This window comes from Embiotoca jacksoni, unplaced genomic scaffold, assembly GCF_022577435.1.
Source record: "Embiotoca jacksoni isolate LCO1_2020_lvr unplaced genomic scaffold, fEmbJac1.0.p SCAF_13, whole genome shotgun sequence".
NCBI classification, from domain to species: domain Eukaryota; kingdom Metazoa; phylum Chordata; class Actinopteri; family Embiotocidae; genus Embiotoca; species Embiotoca jacksoni.
The window spans coordinates 11,148,764-11,161,215 of NW_027185263.1; the positions used below are offsets into that span (position 1 = coordinate 11,148,764).

The 12,452-nt window shown below is 39.4% G+C and overlaps 1 protein-coding gene across 3 annotated transcripts in view; it reads right to left on the reverse strand.

Moving 5' to 3' along the window:
- Positions 1-12,452, reverse strand: part of cxxc5a (CXXC finger protein 5a) — a 42,530-nt gene that overhangs the window by 16,539 nt on the left and 13,539 nt on the right. For all 3 annotated transcript variants that reach the window (XM_069146458.1, XM_069146457.1, XM_069146459.1), the window contains exon 2: positions 4,572-5,644. The gene's annotated coding sequence lies outside the window, so the exon portion shown is untranslated. The remainder of the gene's footprint in view (positions 1-4,571; positions 5,645-12,452) is intronic.

A 12,452-nucleotide genomic window follows, 5' to 3' on the forward strand; every position in this document is an offset into this window, starting at 1 on the left:
GACGCCAAACAATGGCATTCATTAAATGTCAAAGTGAACAAAGAACACTCATCCAATATACTAAAATCAGGGGATGGAACCATGCTGAGGAGTGAACATGAGTAAATTACGCACACTCAAAGCTACCAATGTAATTCATTTATTAACAACACGGGTGAAGTGCAAGGTGCTTAAAACATCATCATTGATGTTGTGGTGTTGGTACTTTCCAATCATTAATTAAATGTCCTAAACTGTCCTGCATAAATTGCCCTGAACCTTTAATGTGTAAATGATGCAGTGTCACTCTGTGGTCTTGCACATCAGGCTAGATTTCTGAACCAGATGAGTGGGTAAAATAGCTTTTAAATTGTTACCGCTTTGTGTGCGATATAATTGCAAGTCATTTATAGTTAACCCAGGTTGCTTTACATACTTCATGGCTGAAATTGGCAAGTGCGTCATGACGCACACCAACTGCCTAATTCACATCCAATTCAATAGACGAGAGTCAGCTAAATTTTTGTACGATTAACTGAATCGGAAGGTTTCAATCAAACAAATCTTGTTTTAATTATTTATCTAAGTGAGATTAAATACACAGAACATTTACCAAACCTGTCTGCTGGCAGAATCAAAAGTATCATCTAAGTGTAAAACGTGCTGTTTTTTTTCTCATGATATTTTCTCATGATATTCCAACGTGTTATATTCAACCTCACAGTCTGAAAATTTGTTCCCCCTGGCTTGTGTAGGTTTATATTAATTTGCATTAAACTTCAGCTCAGTGTCAGTGACCGGAGATACACAGCCAAACTTCACATTTCATGAAATAAGTGTATTTACTTTCTTGCCAAGAGTTAGATGAGAATATCAATACCACTGTCATGAAGGTACAGCCAGAGGATAGTCAGCTTTGTAAAAAGACTGGAAACTGTGGGAGCCTGCTAGCCTGTCTCTGGCCACAGGTAATATAAAATAAAAAAACGAATAACATCTATTAAGCTCTCTAATTAAGAAATTGTATTGCATCTGTTAAATCTGTAAAAAAAAAAAAAAAAAAAAAAAAAAAAAAATAACAAATTGCTGTTTAAGAGTGCATTATGTGCCAAGACAAATTTTTGGCCCTGACCAGTTGCCAGGCAGCCAGTGGAGACCCCATGTCACTGGCCCTGATCAAGAAATAATAACCAAAAATAAAGCAGTGCTCTGACTTTTTAGTCAGATGCCAGCTATTTTCTTTTAAGCCAAATACACCTCACCTAACTGGTGAACATGCGGTTATCATCACACACCTGTCCCATATACATGAAAACAGTACTGGCTGGTAAAAGCCCACTAAACCTATAGGCAAAGTGCGCTTACAAGTATGCTCAAAGGTTCAAATAAATGTGACCTCTAGTGGCAATAGTAACTATCATGCATGGGAGCTAAGGAAGAACTAAGGTGACTTAAAAGAGTCATAAAGTCTGTGTAAGGTGGTAGATCAGGGAATGTTGGATGGATCAAACACAGGACTTTCTCCAAGGAGACCTTAGTTTTTGTCCATGTGAAAATAAAAGTCATTGTTGATTCATTTTAAGCGTATAGTGCAGGAAACATTGAACGTTTGTTCCATTCAAGACCTTGCCAAAACTACCTCACACAGTGCTGATTAAGCAAATCACCGACGGGTAAATCCCTCTGTATTTGACAGAATATGGAGTTTTTAAATCTGGTGCCTGGTGAGACATCCCCATGCTTGTTGGATTATTGCATTGTGGACTTGCCATGAGAGCAAAGCATGCACACCAGCAACTTACACAGGTTAAGCTGGCTAACTTCTAAGTTAGCCCTATGCTACCTTGAATAGCGATAAAATAATTTAATCATGTGGCTCATCTGGACTTTCCGAATGGTACTGCACCAAATGGATACAATTCTGAGTGAAAGGAGCCATTTTGTGGGGCTCAAAACAGTTTATCCATCATTTCATAACTACAACAGAGGGGTACATCAGAGCCTGCAATGCAAGCATGTATTGATGTGTTTTTTAATTTTTTTTATAATTACACTCACTGACAGAAGGGGGAGAAACAAAGGGCCACACTCCAGGTTTAAGGAAGGTGCTCTAAATTAACGTTTTTAAGACAGAGCGTACTTCACATGATGTGATGTAGCTGTTGTAAATGATGCTCTTATTGCAACCCAAACAATGAGATTTTCCTAACCAAGTAGTTTTGGTGATTTAACCTTACCAAGACAGTGTCACAACATTAACCATGTGTTTATTATTGTAACTGTCAACGAAGGTCCGGCACACCTGTCGCTGAAGGTCCGATTGGCCTGTTGCTGGTACTATCCAGCGGTCATATAAGTGATTGATAATGGCCCCTTGAACTAACTGGTAGGTTTAGTAGGCCCTTTTATATATTTGGGACAGATGTAAAATATATTCTTATACTTGACGCAAAGCTGGATATGAGAGTGCATCAAATCATTGTAAAACCATTCAAAAGCCCCCATAAATCTCCTTCTTTGGTGCATACAAATCGAGAAGAGTTTTCCAGTTTAGTTGGAACATTTATAAAGAAAATGGCAAACTTAAATAATTTGTGAATGGAGTAGTTCTTTCATGGAGTCAACATTCACAACACTAGAAAATGATGAGTACTTCTGAACTAACACAGTGGTGTACTGGTGAATGTCGCCAAGACTGTGATTTTTGCATGAAGATAAACAGCCAATTTAACATTAACATGCTGCTCACAGTTTGTTGTAGCTCAGAAACTAACTGGCTTGTTACTACCTCAAAAAGACATTTTCAAACTGATTTTTCATCTCGGGTTTTACACCAGCTGCTGTGCCAAGATGCTAAACACAGATGTGTGTATTCAAATAAACGTCAGTCCACAATATACAGACAGCTAAGTGATAGATGTTTGTTTGGTTGGTTCAGTTATTGACTAATTTGATCAATAAGTGGAATCATAAAGAAAGGAGGAATGCATTTAGCCATAACATCCCATCAATCTGGGGTTATGGTTGCTGAAATATTTACCCACATGTCTGACTCTATGGCACTTTCTTTCAGGAAGTGATGATAAATCCTGAGTTACTGATTCTAAAAATAAATTGCTGTTAGTTTGACGATAATTAACCTCCCGTGACTGGTTGGGCACCTAATGGGTCAAAATTGAAAGGTGCATTTCACAACTAAACTGTGCATGTGTCCATGTGTGAATCACGAGAGCACTGAAGTAACTCCTGAATGTTTCTGCCACTGACGTCACTGCCTGCGCAGGTGCCAGGTAATCGCAGACAGCTTAAAACGGAGGTGGGGAAAAAATATCCTCTGATTTCCTGCCTGGTTATGAATCATTTTGTGGTTTGCACACAAACTCCGCAGCAGCTGACTTACACCTCTGGAGACGCGAGAATACTTAATGCATTAGTTCAGGCGTCGCACGATGCAAATGCAGCCCCCACCCCTCCTCTTCCTCTTCCTCCTCCTCCCCACCATTCAGACGCGCTGTCTGCGGACTCTTTACTTGTCTACGGTGAGCCACACATTCCCTATTCCTCCCACCTCCTGTCGACTGACGCGCGCGCACACACGCAGAGGAAGTTAGAAAGCCTGGTGACAATAATTAGACTAAATGCTTCATCCATTGTCCATAACCTGCTGCGTCTTATTCTCCCTAATTAGACAATGCACACAAAAAGTTAGGGGAGAAAAACAACCACGCCGCGCATACTGTGACTTCAAATTACTCGCCAACATATGGAGCACTTGGAGCTGCGATACCGGTGGCGGATTGCAGGAGGGGGCTAACTGTAAATCTGCGGGTAGCGCGACGAAAGCTGTACCTGGGAACTTTCTAATGATGCCCGGAGGAGAAAAAAAAACAACAACACACACATTAAGAGAAATAATAACTATATATGATTCAAAACAATGATTTCTCCTGCTCTTTCTACATGAATGGAAACCGATGACATCCATTTACTAGTTGATGTTTTAGTGATAGGAAATAAAAGTTTCAATTACAAGAGGAACAGAGAGAGTGATGTCAAAGGAAATCACGATCCGACTCTATTGCGCGTTGATTATTCCTTTCATTAAGCGCAAAGTTTAGTGCGCATCATTAACAGCTGATTCATAATAAACCATCTGACTTTCGGTCCAGTGGAGCCCCGTGTCTGACCTGGCGGCGACTTATTCAATAAAGACAAATGGAGATTGTAGTTGAAATACTGAGAGCAGCTTGTAAAACATCTCCTTCTCCCCAGAGCGAAAGCATCAATACATGTCTGGCAATTGTATTCTTATTTCTTATTTCTTATTTCAATTAGATCGGAATCACTGGCTGTTGTCTGGACTGGAGAATCTATGAGCACAGGAGCCTATCTGCGGTACCAGCATATGGTCTGCAGTCGCACATTTCAGAAGCAGCCTGGTTCACCCTGCTATAACTTGATTCTATAAGAGGATGACATCCCAACTTTCAGCAGACTTCAACAAAGTATGATCCCCCCTATCCGACCCCTCCTCCCTCCTCTTCCATGTATCTGCATATTTGCAAACACGGGCCCATTTTATTCGCACCTACCAAAGCAGATCCGAGCAGAGGGGAGGGCTCCCACAGTCCGAGCGGTCCGTCTCTCAGCCTGCCGTGCAGAATGGTGACAAAAAAAAAAAAAAGAAAAGGGCAGGAAAAAAAGCTTCTTCTCCGAGAACACAATCCTACAGAGTGCCTGTGTCTTAATTACAAATCTGAAAAGAAAAAAAATAATCACCGTCAGTTATTTTGGAAAAGCGTACTTTCTCAGAGGCTGAACGCGTGGGTTCCCCGAGCTTTCTCGGTCCTTGCAATCCCACCTCTACATCCCCGCTTGCAGAGAGGAACATGCAAACACATTTCATAGATTTTTGGAGCTTCACGGAAAAACCGAACTGGACTTTCCTGCGGTGCGCGCGCTTCAACTGAGGCAACAACAAACCGAGAGTACGGTTCAGTCAGGACAGCTGGGGAGAGAGCCGTCGTTTCAAAATAAAACTGTGGGCTGACAGATGATGAATTTAGCCTGCCTGAGTGATTACTGACTCTTTATGAAATTGTGATACTGTATGATACTCTTTTGGTTCTAGAGGTTATTCATATATTATAAAATTTCCTACGGATTGTTTAAGCGACACAAAACCGTCTAGAGGAAGGGTTATGTTATTGTTTATAGTGTTTTATGATTAGAGGTTGTCGTGACAGCTGGGATAGATATTATAGCCTATATTTTTTTTTTTCCAGGGGTGACCTATTTGTCAAAAAGGATACAGGGTGATGGAGGGTAAACATGGGTGAACTCAGTTCCCATCAATTCATTTGGAGAGCAGAGGTTACACCATGCAAGGCTGACAGAAATCAGTCTCATCCCCGGTTGCTCCTCCTCTTGCTCAGCCCCAGAGTCCACTCCACCTCTTTCAGCTGTCCTGTCTGCTGGCAGGCGGCCAACCCAAGTGTGTGGAAATGACACCGCCAGGGCGGCAGAGATTTTCCTTCATTTCTCTCCTTCCCGATCGCAGACTGGCTGACATTGGCTAGAAAGTGGAGCAGCTCGTCAGGGACAATCAATGCGAATCGATCGAGCTGTGCGGTTGAGGCTCCAGAGCTGGAAAATATCGCGGCAGCTGAAGAGAGAGAGAGAGAGGGAGAGAGAGAAAGAGAGAGAGGAGGGGGTTTTCAACTAACTCTGCCCGTAGCCAGCCAACCTCCCTGCAAACAAATACGCTCTGGCTCTCATAAACATGACACTCACTTCGTAAATACTAAAGTCAAAAATCCGCCAAATGCGTAATTACGCACGGACGTTGGGTAACAAACGCATTGACTGAAAAGGTACTCACCCAGACAAGTTATTCCACATTTCATAGGTATACAACCTAGAATGAAATGTATATATATCTGCCAGTTTGATCCAAGGCTGTTTCACTTGTTTCGAAGTTTTACACTTGTTTCAACAATACCAATCTAATACCAGGTTAAGCCAGAAAACTCTGCGTGTTTTGATCCTGTAAAGAACCCAAATGTTTTCGTTTTTTTATTTGTTTTTTTATTTACCATTATTATTTTTTATTTTTTTTACATTATCATGCACAGTATGTGGGGTACTTTGACATGAACAGCTTCTCCACTTCAACAAGGAAAACATTTTATTTTCACCAATGGCTCAGTCCTATAAACTTTTTCTATTCTAACATTGTGTTCCCTGAAATCACCCCCCAGCTGTGCTGACACCATCATAACCCCACCCCTTCACCAGGAAGTGATTGGCACAGGTCAGCTCCAGAAGTTGGAATTCTAGTGTGGATGAATGATGATTCAAAAATGTCTGAAAGGGAGAAAGAACTGAAAAGGAAATGGATTCATTTGATTACATTACAATAATATGTTCCACTTCTGTTCATTTTTAAACCTACAATGGAAGTGTCACAGAAACACAGCATACAATCCTCTAATGTCGTACTCACCAAATCTCATTGTAAACAGACCTAAGTCCACCAAATTTCATGTGATGCGGTGATACAAAAATATATCCAATGAGGGGACTGAAAGTGCTACAAATGCACAAGTAATACTTTACTCCTATAAATATTCTAATTACAGTGTTTGTATCATAAAAAAAATGGCAAAATAACTGTAATAAACAATCATGTTTATGTCCATGTTAGTAGAAATATAAATACATGTCACCTGATGGGACGTGATGGTCAGTGAATTCTCATTAGAAACAGGATATCAGTGATCAGAACATTTCAAGGTCACCTGTGGCTGTGGTCAGCTGTGGTCTGGACTGCGGCCTTCAAGATGAAGGAAGTGGGCATTATGCAGCAGCAGCAACAACAACAACTACAACAACACAGGACATTAACGGAGACAAGCAGGGAAGATCTATTTCTATTTGAGTTACTTAATGTACCTGTATATCCCTTGTCTGTTCACAGTCTGCCTATTTTTTTCTCACCTGTTAATTATTTTATGTTTTGGAAAATTACCCTGTCTTTTTAAAATAGACAGATCACCAAAGGGAGTAACACAGTTCAGAGTGTGTGAACGCAATATTTCAAGTGACAAATGGAATAAAAATGACAAATGTTTCACTGCTAATATGAGAGTACAGAGATTACATTTGTTTGCAACTCCCATAATTCATTTGGGGGGAGGGGGATCATGGCTGCATTTATGACTTGAATGCTGTATGTGCTTGTATGTCTACTTTTCTTTCTTATTGTTATGTTTAACTAATTCTAGGGTCATCGATTAGAGTTTGTTTTTTTTCTACATTTTCTGTGTGTTTCCATTCAGCGTTTTAGACCATGTCACTGCAATGACACATTCATGTGGAATGAAGTCAAATGACGATATTCTTTTACTCTTTTGTGCTGTATGTGTCCTCTCTTTTAACCTTGTAAAGTCCTCTCTCTCTGCTCTGGAAAAGCAAGAGTCGTCTGCAATCATACGTGCCTTTCATAGGTTGAAAAGAGGGTCAAAGAGAGAAAGCACGGGAGAGAAGGAGAGTCATGCATGGATAGTTGGGTAGGAGGGAGCAGCAAGCTGTGACTCTTGGACATGTTCTGGTGGGTGCACTGAACCCCGGAGGCTGCAGTCACACTCAGCTCTTTGTTTTTTTCGTTCTGCACAGGGAGGCAGGGTACTTTCCTGAGCTGGGGAGGAGGATTAGCGTTGCATGGCCTCCATCCCCAGCTGCACACATGACCAGCATCGGAGGAAAGCCCCCGAAGATGGCCCAAAAAGAGGTACGTAAGGGATGAAGGGAGCAGCGAGCGACATGAACAACAGCTTTCTCCAATACTGAAGAATGTTGCAAGCCCTGTAAACTCTCCAAATAATCACTGTAACACACTCAGAACATCCCACTTGTTTCTGAGAGGCTGGCTTCATGTGGAGTGTCTCTCCTGAGTTACTCTTTACAAATTTATTTTTTTCTCTCAGCTTTTGGCAGCACAACGCTCAAACTAACCTTTATCCACATCAATAAACGTCATCATGCCATCTCATATGTTAGTGTGATCACAGTTTTAAAAAATTAACCCGTGTTATCCCAAACCCAAACATGTATGAAGTATGACATCCTCTGGCAAACAAACAAAGTCCTCGCATGTTGGCTGGTTTTTTTTGTGCCCGCTGATGTCACTTCCTGTTAAATACCATTTATCATCTGTCACCAAAACTAAAAGTTGTTGGAGCAGAAGGTTCCAGTATCTTTTCACAGCATTTCCCTTCAATGCAAATACTTTGAATCGAACCCAAGCAAGCAACGATAAAAGAGTCTCTAAATTTCTTGGACAAGAATGATTGTTATTATTATATTATTATTATTTGCCATAAAATCAATCTACTGTCATCACATATTCTGCAAAATACTCCTGTTTTCAAGAATCACATCCTCTCTTCTTTTCATGGCTGGTCTGCATGGGGCTCCTATGAGTCTGCAGGAAGTCGCTGAACTCCATTTAAAACAGCATGTTGTTTTTACATTTCAGTTTCGAGTTACGACTTTTAATTAGTGAGCTGTGTCGGTGCAGGTAGGTCTATTTTTGTGCCTTACAATGTTACTGGCAAATGGTTTCCCCTTTTCCTTTCTTTTTGCTTCTGATCTTCATACTATACTAGGCTAAATTACAGCGGTGTCAATATTCTCATCTCGTTCTTGAAAGACTGTATTTCCCCAAAAGTCCAACTACATCTTTGACAAAATCAATTGTATAATAAAAACAATCTTACCATATTGTTATTGTAATTACAGTTTTACTAGAGTTTGAAAAATATAAGACATACAATTCGGGTTAAATCGAATAAAACGTATTCAGTACTAATTAAATCTAGATTAACTAATCTGGAAGTTCAAATTAATACAGGACCAGTGCTTGGGAACATTTGGACTACTATAGGCTCATGTGAACAGTTAAAAAAATGCATGACAATAATCACTCGGGCTGTTAAAGCATTATAAAAAAACCAACATGATGCATTCATGTATTAATATATACGTCCTTGTGAGATGATTTTTTTTTTTATGAAGAGACACGTTGTTTGTGATGTAATAGAATCACATGCAACATGGCTTGTGATTTCATGAATTGTTTGTTCCAGTGATGTGGCTGCAAGTAAATAACTCTGAGAAAATGTTGTGGGAACTTACAGCTGGATAAGTTACAGTATATAATGTTGGAGTGAGTCCTTTCATAGAGCCATTTTCTCCTACTGTTGTGCCAGGACAGCATGCCAGCATAAACAATATTTAAAGGAGGGATCAGCAGATGTGGCTGCCAGCAGGTCATTGCCACCAAAGAAATACTCTGTACTTGAGAACCACTAAATCTCATTTAAAATTCAGTTTACGCACTTTTTGTACGCCATTCAACCCAATTAACCGTAAGAGATTTTCAGGGTAATTTCACTACCTTCACTTTTGAGCTCATAACTTGGTCAATATAGAGGCCAATCATTCATGCTATATCTTATTTTTTTTTTCAGAACAGTCGAGGCTCTCTAGATCTTTCATCATTTGATTCGATAGTGCTTGCAGATTTTTTTATAATAATCTTTATGGCTAGGAAAAAAAACATTTTTGTTTTATGAAATTGCTATGTTTTCTTATATTTATCGCACAACAGAATGCTAGCAGTAAATCATTGTTTTATTTAGTTAAAGGCAATACAATGTTTTAGGTAGTAAATAAGAACGGTCAGTTTTCTGTGTAATACAAAAGAAACTAGGGGTCACAATATTGTTCATTTTGGTCTCATTCCTGAACAGAGAACAGGCACACTGCAACAAACTCTACTATAGTTCCCCTCAACTTTCTTCACTACCCTCTGGTTTATCTGTCCCAGCAATATTGGCAACTTCAAGGACATACCATGTGCACTGAGGACAGGTATTGGAACCTCTGCTATCAATTGAGTCTCTGAAGTGCTATGGATTTTGTGGTGTGTTTTCCTGTCCCACTGAACAGGCCTGAATCAGTCACACCTTGTGTTTGCCTCACATCTGCAGAGGCTCACTGCCTGATGAGCAACACTGGTTCCATTTCTAGAGATTTATTACTCATCCTGCCACTAATCACATGCTCAGCCTCATCTGTCAGGGAGGAAGGGGTGCTGTTGTCTTGACTGACAGTATGAGGACAAAAAAAGCATGACAAAATCACATCGACAATTGTTTAGCGTATACCACTAAATGAGTTGTGTCCTTGCCTTCTGAAATGATCATGTCTGATAATGGAAAGTAGGAAATGCTGCCCCTTTATGTAGCAGCAGCAACAGCTGGTCGGCTGCTGCTGCTGCAGCTAAAATCAAGGTTAGGGCCCCATCTACTGGAAGGTTTTCACAGAAGCTCACGGAAAAACTGCCTTTAAGTAAGTGGGAATTAAGAAAAACAAAACATGATGAGGAGTACTGTGATCTTTAGGTAATAAAACAATCCCTAGCTTTAAGTAATGTCTCTTTACTAAGAGCCTTTACTGTTTGTTAGATTGCACCCAAATGGATCCTAAAGTGTTGGCTCTAAATTCAATTAATGCACAGAGTTTTAGTCAAGTAAAACTCTGTCTCAGCCAGAGATGAACATCATCCCCCTTTTCTGTTCAAAGGCATGCTAATATATATGATATCAATGTTTTTTTTTTTTTTTGCTACTTCAACAACAGTGCTAATGTTGGTTTTTATCCAAATATAGATGCATCCACATTTTTCTGAACATCTCAAATTTGAATGTATTTAGTAACCCAACTTGAATCTGAACATCAAAAAGTAAAATCAAGATTTAAGATTAAAAAGAATCTGTAAATCAACTCTTATGTTTATATTTCATCAGGAAAATCAAAGCCCCCAAATATCAAAACCACTATGCCGCTCACCCAGGCTACGTTCAATAAAAACAGTCTGCGCCTGTTTGCATCCTTTTTCTGCTTTAACAGAAAGTTTCTCCCCAACAGCATGCAACCACTGAGGTCTGTTTGCTTCTTTGGTTCCATATGAAGCACATCACTGAAGGTCAACCGTGTGTGATTCTTGTGTCACATGTATGTTAAAGCACCCACTCAACTAGGTCAAAACACTTAAATCTAACACAACGGTTGACACGAGCAAAAACTGACAGACATACAGTTTGATTAAAAAAAAACCCCTGCAACAACTGTTTGCATTGTGTAAAAAGCTGGCCCAAAGACAACAGAGATTAGGAGGACAAACATGAAGGCAGTGATACTGAAAACAAACTGTTCTAACTTTTTCAAGGCCGCTAACAAGAGCAGCTGTGTGAATGGAGCATTTATTGCCAGGAGCATTAACGAGGATGAAAAGCCACTGAGCACCACAAGCACTAAAATGAGTCATTCTCATGTTTCAGACCAGCTGTCATGCTGTGGATAGTAGTGACAATGCAGATGCACAATTACAACACGGAGTCACTGAACTAAACTGAAGGAATCACCCCGATCCACTCATAAAAAGAAGGTAAACAGATACATCTGTCGCTTTACTTTTTAAATAATGAAATAAGGTGATGAAAAACATCTCTAATATCACCACAAATACCTCCACAGAGAGTGTTTGGCTTGTAACAGTTGACATATGCTGTGTAAACATAATAGTGTCTAATGGAAGAAGCCCAGATAATACTTGCTGTACGAGATAACATAATAATTAATACAAGATATGTTTTGTCTCTATTTCTGTCTGTAGTTTACTATAAGGGGTTAAGTTCATTTTGGGAACACAGTTGCTGTTGTGAAACACAGAAACAAATTAAAAAAATCATTTGAAGCTTTAAATCTTTTTTTTTTTTTTTTTGCTAACACTGATAAACAAACTAAGATGTGATACTTTTAAAGTTTTTTTTCCATTGATTTCTGTGTTTATCGCTGTTAACATACTGTATTTATTGTGAGGGTTGATAGTAAAGAAAAGAAGGTTGTTAAATAAAATAAACTTGAAAATTCAGTTAGTGTAGAGCACAAGTTAAACATATATGTCCAATACGTCAAAATGAAAGGAGCAGAGAGTAAATGTTTCCTGCCTCTAGTGGTGGTTAACAGGAAATACAGCAGACACAGTGCACTGCTCTGGGTATATTTACGGATATTCAATTCAAATCATGGCTGTCCTGCGAAAAAACACCATCTCACAAAAACAATATAAGGCTTGACTGAATATTTTCTAGTTTTGAGTTGTGCTTCTAATCCGTAATTTCATGCATGTGTCTTTGTGATGGCACTAAAGGTCAATTTATAAGAATTTAACTTGATTTCTCGTTAATATTATTGTTCCAAAGCAGAAAAAAAAATGAAGGGTTAAATGTTCCTATAATGTGTTAGTTTGGGTACGACAATAGATGAATAAGGCACAGTTACCAAACATTTAACTGCACAGTATCAATGATTAAATCCTTTTTCATGCTCAGTATTAAATTTCA